Raw genomic sequence first — 14,140 nt, 5'->3', positions numbered from 1 at the left:
ACTTGTTAAGTGGAGTAAAGGGTGTGGAACAGTGAGTCCCAGTTCAACAGTCCTCAAGAGAAATTGAGATAGAAAAGTTTATTCTCACAGTTTATTTAGACCCTGCATGCCTTGACAGGCCACATGATGTAGAGTGCAGATAGATAGACACAGGACCTGGATCACTTGCCTCTATTACGTTTCACGGATGGGAGTGCTTTGGGTCCCTCGGCTATGGCTGATTGGTCATTTCAAACCAAAAGTATGAACCTATCAAAGGAGTCCTATCTAAGGGCACATAGGCATATAGACACTGGGAGGCAGAGGAGACTGTTTATCACAAGGGCCATTGGGAAGTCATAATAGGAACTCACATTGACTTGTCACTCTGCAGGTTACTATCTAAGGCATGCACTTGCATGGGAGGCTAGTGTCAGTTTAAGGTCAATGCAGGCCTCCTAGCCAATAAAAATGGGTGCTAACACCACAATATCATGGAGTAGCTTAAATTAACTCTCAACAGACTTACACCATAGGTGCAACTAGTTCTCAGCCCTCGACTCAGGCTGGAATTTACACCACGGGCTCTCCTGGGTCTCCAGCTTGCAGATTACATACAGATCATGAAACTTCTTTGCCTCCATAATTACATGAGCCAATTGCTTATAATAAATCAAATTTATAGAGAGAGACATATACAGATGTATGTCTATATAAATGTGCTATATCTATATATTTATATACATATATATGATATGGTATATATATATGATAGGATATATATATGATTATATATATATATATATATATATATATATATATATATATATATATACACACATACACACTAGAGGCCTAGTGCATGAAAATTCATGTACTGGAGGGGAGGTCTCTCAGCCCAGCCTGCCCCCTCTCACAGTCTTGGAGCCCTCAGGGGCAGAAGGTGACCCAGCAATCAGGGGAAGGTGATGCCCCATCACACTTCTGCTGCTGCCACTGCTGGCAGCACAAGCCTCGGCTGGCCCTGGTTACCTGAGCCTCAGGCAGCCCTGGGTGGCTGGGCAGCTGCCATGTGAGGCTTGCCTGCACCTTGGGCTGGCCCTGGTGGCTGGGGGGCTGAAGAGACTGGAGGACTCCAGAGGCAGGCATGTGGAGTGGCCAGGCCTGCCTGGGCCAGGCCGGCCTTGCCATACGCCTGCCGCCCCAGCAGGGCTGAGGGGACTGGGCACCGCCATCTTGTGGCTGTGGCTGCCACCATATTTGAGGGTGTGGCAGTCAATTAGCATATTCCCTCCTTATTGGCTGTAACTGCTGCCATCTTTGAGTATGGGACAGTCAATTAGCATATTCCCTCCTTATTGGGTGTGGGCGTCGCCATCTTTGTGATGGTGTGAGGGTAAATTAGCATATTCCCTCTTTATTCGATAGGATATATATATACACACACACACACACACACACACACACACACACACACACACACATTAGAGGCCAGTGCACAAAATTTGTGCACAGGTGGGGTCCCTAGGCCTGGCTGGTGATCAAGGCCTATCAGGGCCGAAGGCCCCCACAGGGGTGGGAGAGGAGGTGATGGTCCCTGGGCTGGTGCAGAAGGAACGGACACCGGATGCTGATGCTGCCCTTGGCACCCTGCCACTGTGCAGTTCCCTGTCTCCCCACCTCCTCCTTCCCTTGCTGTCACCAGGGGAGGGACGTGACCTACTGGCCTTGGGAGGAACATGGGGAGGGACCATGGGAGGTTTGCTGGCGAGGGTGAAGGGGCCGCAGGAGGTTGGCCACCTGCCCCAAGGAGGAAGCTGGCCCTCGACCCCCATGGGCAAGGGGCTGCATCTGCCATCACCAATTCCTGTTTCCCAGTGTCAGCCCAGGGCCTGGTCCAATCCGGCAAACGGGGCCTTCCAGTTGGGGAGAGGGACCGTAGGAAGTTGGCAATGTGGTGGAGTCTGGCCGGCCCACCCCGATCAGGGTCGATTAGGGGGAGGGGCTGTGGGAGGTTGGCTGGCTGGACCTGCCCCCGATCGGGCTAGTTGGCCAGCTGCAGTGTGCTTCATAGCGGCCGTTCGTCCTGGTCATTTCAGTTATTCCGGTCGTTCTGGTCACTTGGCCTTTATATATACAGATGATAGGGTATATATTAAAATTGAATGAGAAATGCATTGGGGGAAAAAAAGGAAGAATCTATCTATGATATTACTCTTGTATTTCAATTATTTTATTCATATCCATCCCTGCCCAACCCCCAAATCTGATTTTCTGTATAAGAATAAATGCAATAGCTACTCAACAGTGACCAACTGGGGTATAATTGCCACTAAAAATGTTTTTGGAAGACTGTAAAGAGTGGACAGTATATACTAAACTGGGTTTGTTTTATTCTCTAAGAACATGCCCAAGGCAATTTCTAAAGAGAACCCTTCCAGGCCATCACCAAATCAGTGACTTTGCCCTTGCCTGGCACTGGCAAGCTCTTTCCTCACACCTGGCCATGGGGTTTGCCATGTTTGCTGCAGGGAGGCAAACATGGAGTGACAAGGCAAGAGGAATTGGCACAGGGCAGCCTCTGTAAATTTCTGGTTGGCTTTTTTTTTTAATTTAATCATCATCTAATTTTCTATGATAACATTCTAAAAAAAGGTTTTAATGCTAGGATGATGTTAGTAAATATACGTATTTGTAAGCATTTGGGACTAGACCAAGGTTAAACCTGCAAGTCAGAAAATAAACAAAATCAGGTTTGCTTTCTTTTTTAATAGATGCTATTTCTAACTCTTCTCTACAGAGGTTGAGTGAGCAAAATTTTGGATCTCAGAGAGGAACAGACACATAATCACACTGATGATTTTAATCAGCACAATCGTCAGCTAAAGAATGACATAGGGAACACATAACAAGATCAGACTTTCCCTGACATTTTGCCACCTTTCCTAAATCAAATTATTATGCCATGTCCAATTCATCTCTCATGCCTCACAGTTTTAAATACTTGAGACAGGATCACATTGTTTTTGGATTGACCTGCTCCAATTTGTGTTCAGATTTTAAATGAAATGGTGACCTGAGATCCCTGGTGCTATACTGATTCTTGATCCAACCTCTAAATTTTACTCATGATTTCTTATCTTTTTGGTGTCTGCTCTTTATTTTATTTTATTTATTTTTCAATTATGGTTGGCATGCAATATTAGATTAATTTCAGGTATACAACATAGTGATTAGACATATAAATGTCTAATTACTGAGTGATTAACCAGATATGTCTAGTACCCATCTTGCACCATGCATAGTCATTACGATATTATTGATTATAACCCCTATACTGTACTTTACATTCCCATGACTATTTTTATAACTGGCCAATTGAATTTCTTAATCCCTTTTACCTTTTTGCCCATCCCCCCAACCTCCTCCCATTTAGCCACATCAGTTTGTTGCCTTATCAATAAGTTTGTGGGGTTTTTTGTTTGTTTGTTTGTTTGTTTGTTTAATTTGTACTTTAGATCCCACATACAATTGAGATCCTATGGTATTTTTCTTTCTCTGTCTGACTTGGTATTTTGCTCTTTTAAATGGGAAAGCATCCGCACCTTGAAAGTCTTCCCGGTAATATAATGGGAGAGAAGCATCCTAGATTTGTCTCAGTGGGTGCAGAGAAAATTATTTAAATACACACTCAGAGGAGACCCACGTTTTGGCCAGATTCAGAGCGAGAGTTGATACTTGTGTCTTGTGGTTGGAAAGGCAATTATTTAAGCAGCTTGCAGAGAGGAGATCAGACGCGCTCTACACCAATGCAAGGTTCAGCAAACACATTAACCTCTCTCTGATGATTCTGGGTAATGTTTTCTGTAGTTAGAAAGATTATAATATATTGAAAAAATAAGACAAGTAAGTACACTGTATCATTGGAAGCAACTGCTATCTTTAGGTCAACTAAATGCCCTATTTTTGTGTGTGTCAGAAATTTCAGCTTTACTGGACCCAAAAATTGCTTTCTTCATTTTATATTTTTCTGAAGGTGTGGACCTAAGAGACCTTCACTCTGTGTCCATATTGTAGCACCTATTAGAATCCTAAAAGACACCTTGAAGACAAATCAGGAAGAAAATAAAACTTAATCTTAAGCTACTAATTCCTCCATATCATATTTAATTATTAATTCTACTTTCATTCATCTCATTCTTTCCCTGACTTTTTCTCATCTTCCTCCTCCTCTGACTCCATTCATTTTTAATCTCTCCAGTGACACCACTGAGAGAAGGTGATCAGGGAAAAAAAAAAGTAGACAAAACCTCAGTGTCCTACCTGCAAACATGGGGTGTTTCTTCTTCCCTTCATCCTCTCTCTCTAATCTGTCCTTGTTTTGTTTTATTCAAAAGTGGGGAGAGGTGAAGCTCAGAAGTGAGAGAAAGATACACAGAGTGGTAGTTATGGATTTCGATACCTGTATAATCCACCAACTCGATACAACAATAGGGAAAAAGAAAGAAGCAAACAGAACATTGAAACTGGCTTAAGAATCAGACAAATTGAATGTGGATCCTGTCCCTGATGGCTGGCTGGATAAAATCATGTAATCTCTCTGAGCTTCAGTTACCTCATTCACAAAATTCAAAATGCACATTTCTTGAGTGTGCGTGTTTTTTATGGAGATTAAATATAATGTATGTAAAAATTCTGACATAACACAAAATATAGCTTATCCATTAAAATTATTCCAGACATTGAAAGTTCCTATTATTTTATAATTATATATAAAATAATTTTCTATAACATCTTTTTGCCTTTATTACATTGCTGCATATGCATCATAGATTATACCTGTTTCTATAAAAAATAAATAATTAAAATATAAGTATATATTCAAATTACTCATTCATTGGGCTTTTTAAAAAATACACTGCATTCTAGGCACTAATGCAATAAAGGGCCTGGTGCACGAAATTTATGAACAGAGGGGGGGGCACCATTCCCTCAGTCCAGCCTACACCCTCTCCAATTGGGGAACCCTGTGGGATCAGGCCTAAACCAGCAGTCGGACATCCCTCTCGCAATCTGGGACCTCTGTCTCCTAACCACTTACCTGCCTGCCTGCCTGATCACCCCTAACTGCCTCTACCTGCCTGCTTTATTGTTCCTAACCACTCTGCCTGCTGGCTTGATCTTGCCCCCAACTACCCTGGTTGCCCCCAATGGCCCTCCTCTGCTGGCCTGATTGCCCCTAACTGCCTTTGCCTGCCTGATCTCCCCCACAACTGCCCTTCCCTGCTGACCAATTTGGTTCTGATTGGTCAGTTTCTATGCCAGTCAGTCTCTCCAGGCCTATCTCCGGGCCTGATCAGAGAGGTGGGGCTGATCAGCAGCCACCCTCCCCACACCCCCAGGCCCAGAGAGAAAAAGGCAAGTACTAATCAACAGCTGCCATGGAGGATGCAGATTAGACCCTGCCTCTCTCTTTGGGCTTCTCTCCAGGCCGATCTGCAGCCCCCTCAGCAGTCAGTGCTGGGTCGCCATGCCTGCAGCAGTGGCAGTCAGTGCTAGGTCACCATGGCAACCCAGCACTGACTGCAGGACTGACTTCCAGTTGTTAGGGACCCTGGGTTTTTATATATTAGGATATGTTTTTATCTACACTAATAAAAGACAAACATGCAAATTGACTATACCTTTGCTATGCCTTAAGCCACGCCCACCAGCCAATCAGAGCAACTATATGCAAATTAACCCAACCAAGATGGCGGCCAGCAGCCATGGAACTGGAGCAAGCAGGAGGCTTGGTTGCCCCAATGATGGAGGAATCCAAGCTTCCCGGCCGTCTGCTGCCTCCTCTCAAGGCAACAAAGTTTCAATTATATAGGGTGTCCCAAAATTCACGCAAGATTTGAATTTTGTGTGAGCATTAACAACAACAACAAAACATAAAAGCCTAATTTACTTGGTTTATTGAATCAGATTCTAATATCTGTTTCCCTTTGATTTCAATCCCTTCAATTTGATAAACATTACTAAGTACCAATTATGGCCCAGGAGCAGACCAATGAAGACCAATGAAGACCACGGCTTTGCATATGTGTCAGCAAAGCCGTGGAGACCATTTACCCAATGTGCTATTCCATACATGACCCTATACTGTATACTTTATGAATCATTAAAAAATTTACAATTTTTATTTATAAATCTGCATTTTCTATCAAAATTACTCCTTGTGTGAATTTTGGGACACACTATAGAAGGTAAATAAACCCCAAATACCTGCTTCCAGCTGAAGCGAATAAAAAAAAGAAAAAAAAAGGAAAGGCTGGGAGCTTTGGTCGCCGGGGGGCTTGGTCAGTCTGAAAACAGCCGCCAGCCCCTCACCCAGGCTAGCCAGGCACCCCAGCGGGACCCCACCCTGATCCAGGACACCTTTCAGGGCAAACCAGCCAGCCTCCACCTGTGCACCAGGCCTCTATTCTATATAATAAAAGAGTAATATGCAAATTGACCCTAACAACATAATGATTGGGAATGACTGGTCACTATGACACACACTGACCACCAGGGGCAGATGCTCAATGCAGGAGCTGCCCCCTGGTGGTCAGTGCGCTCCCACAGGGGGAGCTCTGCTTAGCCACAAGCCAGGCTGATGGCTGCCAGTACAGCGGTGGTGGCGGGAGCCTCTCCTGCCTCCTCAGCAGCACTAAGGATGTCCAACTGTAGCTTACGTCTGCTCCCCGCTGGCAAGTGGACATCCCCCAAGGGCTGCCGGGCTGCCAGAGTGATGTCTGACTGCCAGCTTGAGCCCAATCCCCCAGGGAGCGGGCCTAAGCCAGCAGATAGACATCCTCCAAGGGGTCCCAGACTGCAAGAGGGCATATGCTGGGCTGAGGGACTTCCCCAAGTGCACAAATGTTTGTGCACCAGGCCTCTAATATATCTATCTATATATATATATATATATATATATATATATATATATATATATATATATTTTGGAAGTAGTTATTTCTGCATCAATAAATAATTATGTATGTATATTATATATACTTATATGTTAATTTTATTCATAGTATTTAAGAAAATAAAATTATACCAGATTTCTAATTCCTAAATTTAATATGAAATTTATGAATTAAATCTATATCTCTGCCTAGTGAGGAAAGCTAAATTATGACATATTTAATTTGTAGCAATATTCTGTCTATAGCTCCAAGTTAAAATTCAGATTAGCTTAATGATATTAGGGAAATGTGCAATTGGGTATGTTTTTAACAGTATAAAGCCTAATTATTTTCTATAGCAACTTTTTTGCTTTATTAAATTGCTACATGTGTATTATAGATTGTACCTCTTTCTATAAAAAATAATAAATAATTAAAATACAAGTACATGTTCAAATTATTCATTCATGGGTTTTACAAATAAATTGTATTCCAAGCACAAATGCAATAAGGGAATTAATCAATTTCCATTAAAAATAAATAACCAGAATCTTCCTTTAAGGAAGTAAAATTATTGTTTCAAGAGTTGGACATTGTGCCAATTCTCTAGGCAAAGTGGCAAAATTCAATGTTAAGTTATTTTGTTGCACATGTATATTTTTGCCATGAGGGAACATGTAGTTCTGCATCTTAGAGTTGGTGCTGATCATCCCTTAGTCACATTCCACTCTCATTAGTACAGCCACATTTTATCTCACTGTTGCAAAATATTTGAACTAAGATAATTGTTATATTTACTTGCTACCTAAAATTATCAGCTCTGTGAGTGTGGAAATGGCTCATCTAAAATCAATATTAAATTTGTTTTGCATTCAATATAAGTTTAATTCTGACTCATCCTCACAGAGTTTTGTATATATTTAATACATTTCAAATGAAAAACAGATAATAAGAAAGCCTAGCATGTATCCATTCATTTATTCATGTGTTTATTAGCAAATATTAGAAATATTAGCATCTACTAGATGCTAGAAACTTCTCCAACTTTGGGTATCTAAAAGTGGAGACAACTTAATCTCTGTCTTCGAGAGGGTCAAGGAACACATAATTATAGTATATACATAATTACAGTACATGCATACTTACATGCATACATACATCATTATGACACATACATAAGGATGTTAATGTGGTAAGTCCTACAATGTCAGGATGAAGACATTAGTACAGAAGAGTCTATGTTTAATTGCCCAGAGAGCTCATGGAATGCTTCCTGTGGCATATGCCAGATAGTTGATGTATTACCACAGTCTTCAAAGGAATATTATTTCTCTTCTGCCACTGCACCTCATGTTATTCTAGTGTACTAATCCTACCACCTTTAATTAATACATTGATTTATTATTTATTCATAAAATGATTTTATGTATTTCAATTCTTCAATTATCAATAACTATCATTAACTGGGTTTTTATAGTGATCCAGATATTGCTAAACCCTTTCCATATATTACATTGTTAAACTAGAGGCCCAGTGCATGAAATCTGTGCATGGGTAGGGTCCCTAGGCCAGGGCTGATCTGTGCGGTGACTTGAGGGTAGTGCGATCAGGGGGCCCCCCTGGCTCCCACCTTGGCTGGAGGTCTGGAACCATCCAGTCACCAAAGTTGTCCTCTGCCGCCACCGCAGGTCGCCTCCCTCTGCAGGGTAACCAATGGGCAGGGAAAGTGGGAGGCTCCCACTGGCACCTGCCTTGGCTGGCAGGCTGGCACCACCCACTCACTAGCCCCAACCAGAGGCCTATTCTGCATTGAGCATATGCCCCCTGGTGGTCAGTGCACATCATAGACTGGTCAGCAAGTCAACTGTCTGCCCCCTGGTGGTCAGTGCATGTCATAGTGAGGGGTTGAGTGACCTTAGCATATCATTAGCATATTACGCTTTGATTGGTTGAACGGCTGACCAGTCAACCAGACACTTAGCATATTAAGCTTTTATTATAGAGAATTCTTTAGCAATCAAGACCATTACCATAGTTCTATTTTATAAGTGATAAGATTTGTCTTCAGATAGATTAAGGAATGCTCTCATTACTTGTCATATTCTTGTGTCCAGTCCCATTCTGAAACTATCCAGGAGTCTACCAAGAGTTACCTCATTAGATCAAAAGATGCTCCTATCACCCAGGAAATTCCAAGGGAACTTGGGATAAAGACCAACTATTTATTTCTTATTTTATCACAGTATTACAATACAAACACAAGAAAAAGCTTAGAAAAATAATTTTATATTTAAAGTATATACTATAAACATAATCCTTAATAATGGGCCTCTAGGTATTAATACTGATCTGCTCTGTGCTTTCTAAGTCAGTGACAACTTCAGCTATCTCATCCACAGTTTGCTCAGATGTAACATTGAAGTAATCATTCTAGCCTTGCCAGACTCACAGCGTTGCTGTAAAATTAAACAAGAACCCTTATATTAAAGTGCTTGGAAACAATAAGAAATGACAAAATTTCACGTTATAGGAACTTTCTTGTTGTCTTGGCAACTCCCTGTTTGTTCAACTTGAAAAAAAATTTTTTTTTTGTATATGTGAACCTAAGTTGAAATTTTTTATGTAGTTCTGTGATAAATATAAATCTTGCAATGTCATGTTTTCATATAGCTGCATATCAAACGCCTTCCTCTCCCCCTGTGCACTACACTGAGTCAAAACCTAAATGTCAATCTCCTTCTCACAAGTCCCTTTCCTATCTACTAAATGAACAGTTCTGCCAGAATTTCATTTTTAGTATATGTAATTCATATTAAAAACACAAAACTTATATATCCATACAGACTTTGTTTTTAAAAATAAATAACAATAATAGCAAAACCAGTTTTTTCTCTATCTTACCTCCTCCAATCCCTTTCTTGCTTGCTAAGAATAATCCTTTTCAGTTCTTTGGTTGCTTCCTGAATGCCCCACACTGGGGATTGAGTTTGTAACCAGGGCATGTGCCTTGACCAAAAATCAAACTGTGACCTCTGGTTCATAGATTGATGCTCAATCTCTGAGCCATGCCAGCCAGGCTTCTTATCTTTTTATTCCTTAAATTTTTTTCATTATTAAGTCTGCTTGCAACACTTTCTAAAAGGTGCCTTCAATTTTTTTTAACTCTATCAATCTTTGTGGGTAAGGAGGACTACAATTTTTAAAAGCTTTCAGTTCATTATTTCAGTTTTCATATATTTTATTTCTAATAGCTTATATCTTTTCTCCAAAGAGTCTTTACTTTAGTGTTATTTCTTATCTCTCTGTGGATAATGGAGGTCTTTTTTTTCCAACAACTTTCATTGATTCTATTTCTTACTTGCTTGCTTCCTTTAAATTTGGTTGATTGTCTTTCTTTTATATTTGAGACTGTGTTAACTAAGGTAAAGGACCAGATGCTAAAACACAAAAACCCTAGAACAGCGTGGCTAAAAAAAACCCATAATACAAAGAAATAGTACTAGAGTGAGAAATCTAGGTTAATGGCATAGCTTTCTTCCAAGGAGTCACTCAAGGGGCCTGGTTCCTTCCACAGATTTGCTCAGCTGTCACCTGGATCTTGTCCTTGTCTGCACAGTTGAAGCTGAGTCATATGTACCAGGAGAGTCTGTGCCCCAATTTGCAGAAAGAGGAAGTGAGAGAAATCCCAGGGCTCCAAGCCCCTTTGAAGCAAGCAAGGTAGACTAGATGCCACATGCATCATTTTAATGTACATTTCACTTCGTTACCCTGAGCTGCCAGGGAAGTCATCTGTGAATTTAAGTTGTATTTCTGTGGGAGAAGGAAAGAGCATAATTTGAGGACCACTAGGCTTCTTTGCATGGAACCTTTCCTAAAATATCTGGAGACATTTGGCTGCCTTTCAGCTTTGAGAGTTGGCTGGTATACAGCTGTTGGAAGCTCTGAGCATGTGGTGGCATTTTTGAGTTTCTGTCTTGGCTGTAGAGTGAATAGACTATTGGACTATTAAGCTCTTTTTGTTTGTTGTTTTGTTTTGTGTCAATTGGTACTCTTAGGACTTTCTATTAGGCTGGCCAAATATGCAATAACTGTTTCATTTCTCTAACTGTATAAGTCTTGCTAACTATTCTAGAATCCTCATAAGGTAGCCTTTAAGTTATTGAATCTGTGTAAACTTTTCACTTAAATCCACTTTATTTAGTATCATGTCCTACTCAAAAGTGTATCTGGTGTACTCCAGTACATAGTCCAGCTACTTTATTCTATCCCAGGAATAAAAATCCTGCTTTCTGCAAGATTGGGGAAAGAAAGCTGGGCTGAATGCAGAGCTTTGGGGAAGAGCTTAAGGTTACTGTGCATTCTGGATTAGACTTTTAAACCATTCTCCTGTTTTTGTTCTAATTCTGTCCTCAATCCCAGTGTTGTGGGACGGTTGTGATGTAAATCTGCCGGTTCTTGGCTTTCTCACGGAGAGTCAGTGGGACCAGTGGATCTCCCCCACCGATGTGCAAGTGGTCAGATAGGTACCTTCTGTTGTGTCAGTGCCCCAAATATGGCTACTAATGCCCTCTACCATTCTCTTTGACCTGGTGTGTTTATTCCTTTTTAAAAAGAATCCCTTTCTTATAATTTCAGTGGAAGTTCAGAGAAGCTAAAAGCACAAGCTTTCATTGTACCATATTTTAATTGGAAGTGATCAGTAGTCTACGAATGGTTCATGCCATCCTACCTTTGCAAGCCCTCTAGGGATTCTCATTGCATGCATTGAATCAGGAAATTCACACTCCTTAGCACCACATGCAAGGTTCTCCAAAACCAGAATCCATGGCCCCTCTTTGTCTCCCCTCAATAAGGCTCACTTCTAGACACAGTGGGCATTCTGCCATTTCTTCATCTCTTCTTCTTACTCTGTTGTTTTTCTTTTAGTGCAGAAAAACCTGTAGCATTAATTTTCTTATATTCCTTATGATTCCTTGATATCATATTGTATTATAATTAACTACATAAATGTATCTGTCATCATGTCTTTCACATCCTGACTGCCATCCTTTTGGACTACTAGAAGTTAGGTTCTTAGTCCTTTAATTTGTGCGTTAACTTCACCTAGCACAGTGACTACTACAGACTGTGTGTCCCTTACATATTTATGTAATTAGTTAAGTATTCTGTAGGTGCAGACAGTATAGAAAGGTGTCCAAATATTTGGGTTTGAGCAATATATTTCATTTAACAAAATATTATACATGGTATAATTATATATATTATATAATTGAATATACATTTACTGAGTGCCCCTAATACCTAATACCAATTCACCTTCTTGTGTTATAGATCTTTCCCTAAGAAAAGTAAAAATTAAAGCCAATAATGCAAGTGCCATAAAAAATGACTGAAGAGCTTCTTCACATTATTTTTTTTAATGAGTAAACTTTTAAAATCTCTTAACACATCCTCTCACACATTCACACTTCATTGGTTCTATTTCTCCCAGTCAGCATGGCCTCATATGGAAACAATGAAAACTTAAAGTCAAACACACCAGGGTTGGATTCTTGGTCTGTTACTGCTAGCTAACCACAACCAAGATTTCCCATCTGTAAAAATCTAATAATAATAATAATACAACTTTATTATTAGATAGTCCTGAGGATTAAATATGTTCAGTTTTGATATACAATGATCCTCTTTGCTGTAAGTTCTATGATGATAAGAATTAAGTCCATCTTATTCACTTCTATATTCTTGGCTTCTAGTGAACTTTTCATTCATATCCATTGCATAAATAAATGAGAAGATGAGTTAATTAGCACATTATATGTGTTTCTTTATTCCATGCATGGTAAAGAGGTGGCATAAATAATTATGAATTTCTTGTCTTTGTTTTTTATAACTTTTCTTCCTATATAAACTTTTCCATTACTTTGTGTCAAAAATTTTTCCTTTTATTCACCCTCTTCTCTTACTTACATTGTCTTCTTTTTCTCTTTTCTTTTCTCCCTCCCTTCCTTTCTTTTCTTGTTTTAAACCTTCTTTCTTCTCCCTCTCTCCCTGCTTTCCTTCTTCTCTTTCTCCTCCCCTTCCTTTCCTCCATCCCTTTTCCCCTTCCTTCCTTCCTTCCTTCCTTCCTTCCTTCCTTCCTTCCTTCCTTCCTTCCTTCCTTCCTTCCTCCTTCCTTCCTCCCTCCCTTCCTTCCTTCCTTCTTTCCTTCCTTCCTTCTTTCCTTCCTTCATTCTATCTTGTACAAAAATCTCCATACTCCAATTATTCCCACTACATTCTGCTGTAAATGAATTAGTTTACAAAAACACAGTAAAATTATGATATAACAAATATACTATCCTAGTACAGAAAAGAGAAGCAATGCTAGACATGGAAGTTATATTTGCCATCTATATAATAGATTAGCCCAACTTTGATTATTACTTCTAGATTCTAGATATCATGCCCATCTATCTTGTGACAAATTTTATTTTATTGTAAGAGTACTGTCTGGTCAGATATTTTTTTTAAATATGTGTTTGATTGCTTGTAGAGAGAGAGGAAGGGAGAGAGAAAAACAGTGTGAGAGAGAAACATCAATTGGTTGCCTCTTGCATGCATATGGACTGGGGATTGAACCCGCAACCTGAGCATGTGCTCTGACCAGAAATTGAACAGGTGACCTATTTGGTGTACAGGATGATGCCTCAACCAATTGAGCCACACTGGCCAGGGAATGTTTGATTATATTTTTGATCAATAAAAACTCTTTTTATGTTTCATGATAGAAAAGAAACGCTTGAAAAATTTGACCAGGAACTTCATCTCTACCCTTTTTTAGGGTCCTTCTTGTATACATAGCATTTGCTGAGCATCCACTCTAGGCCAACACATTGTATTTATAAACTCATTTATTCCATGCAATAATCCTACAAGCCAGATTTAATTCTTCCTGTTCTGGACAAATGAAAAGAATGAGATTAAGGGAATTTAAGAGTTCCTTACACAATGTCTCAGAACAACTACTGGGTGGAATCAATATGCAAATTATGCATTTTCTACAAAGCTCAGGATCTTTCCACCACACCAATCTCTCTCTCCTGACAGACTAGACAAAAGGCAATCTGGTTTCCTTGACTGAACTTCTCATCTACTCTTGCTTTGGCATAATTATGGTTTGAGTTTCTCAAACACCTGGACAGAAATGTATTTCCAAGTAATATAAATAAGTTACATCTCCCATA

This window comes from Myotis daubentonii, chromosome 1 (genome assembly GCF_963259705.1).
Source record: "Myotis daubentonii chromosome 1, mMyoDau2.1, whole genome shotgun sequence".
In the NCBI taxonomy this organism is placed as follows: Eukaryota; Metazoa; Chordata; class Mammalia; order Chiroptera; family Vespertilionidae; genus Myotis; species Myotis daubentonii.
Note: the sequence above shows the minus strand (reverse complement) of the source record.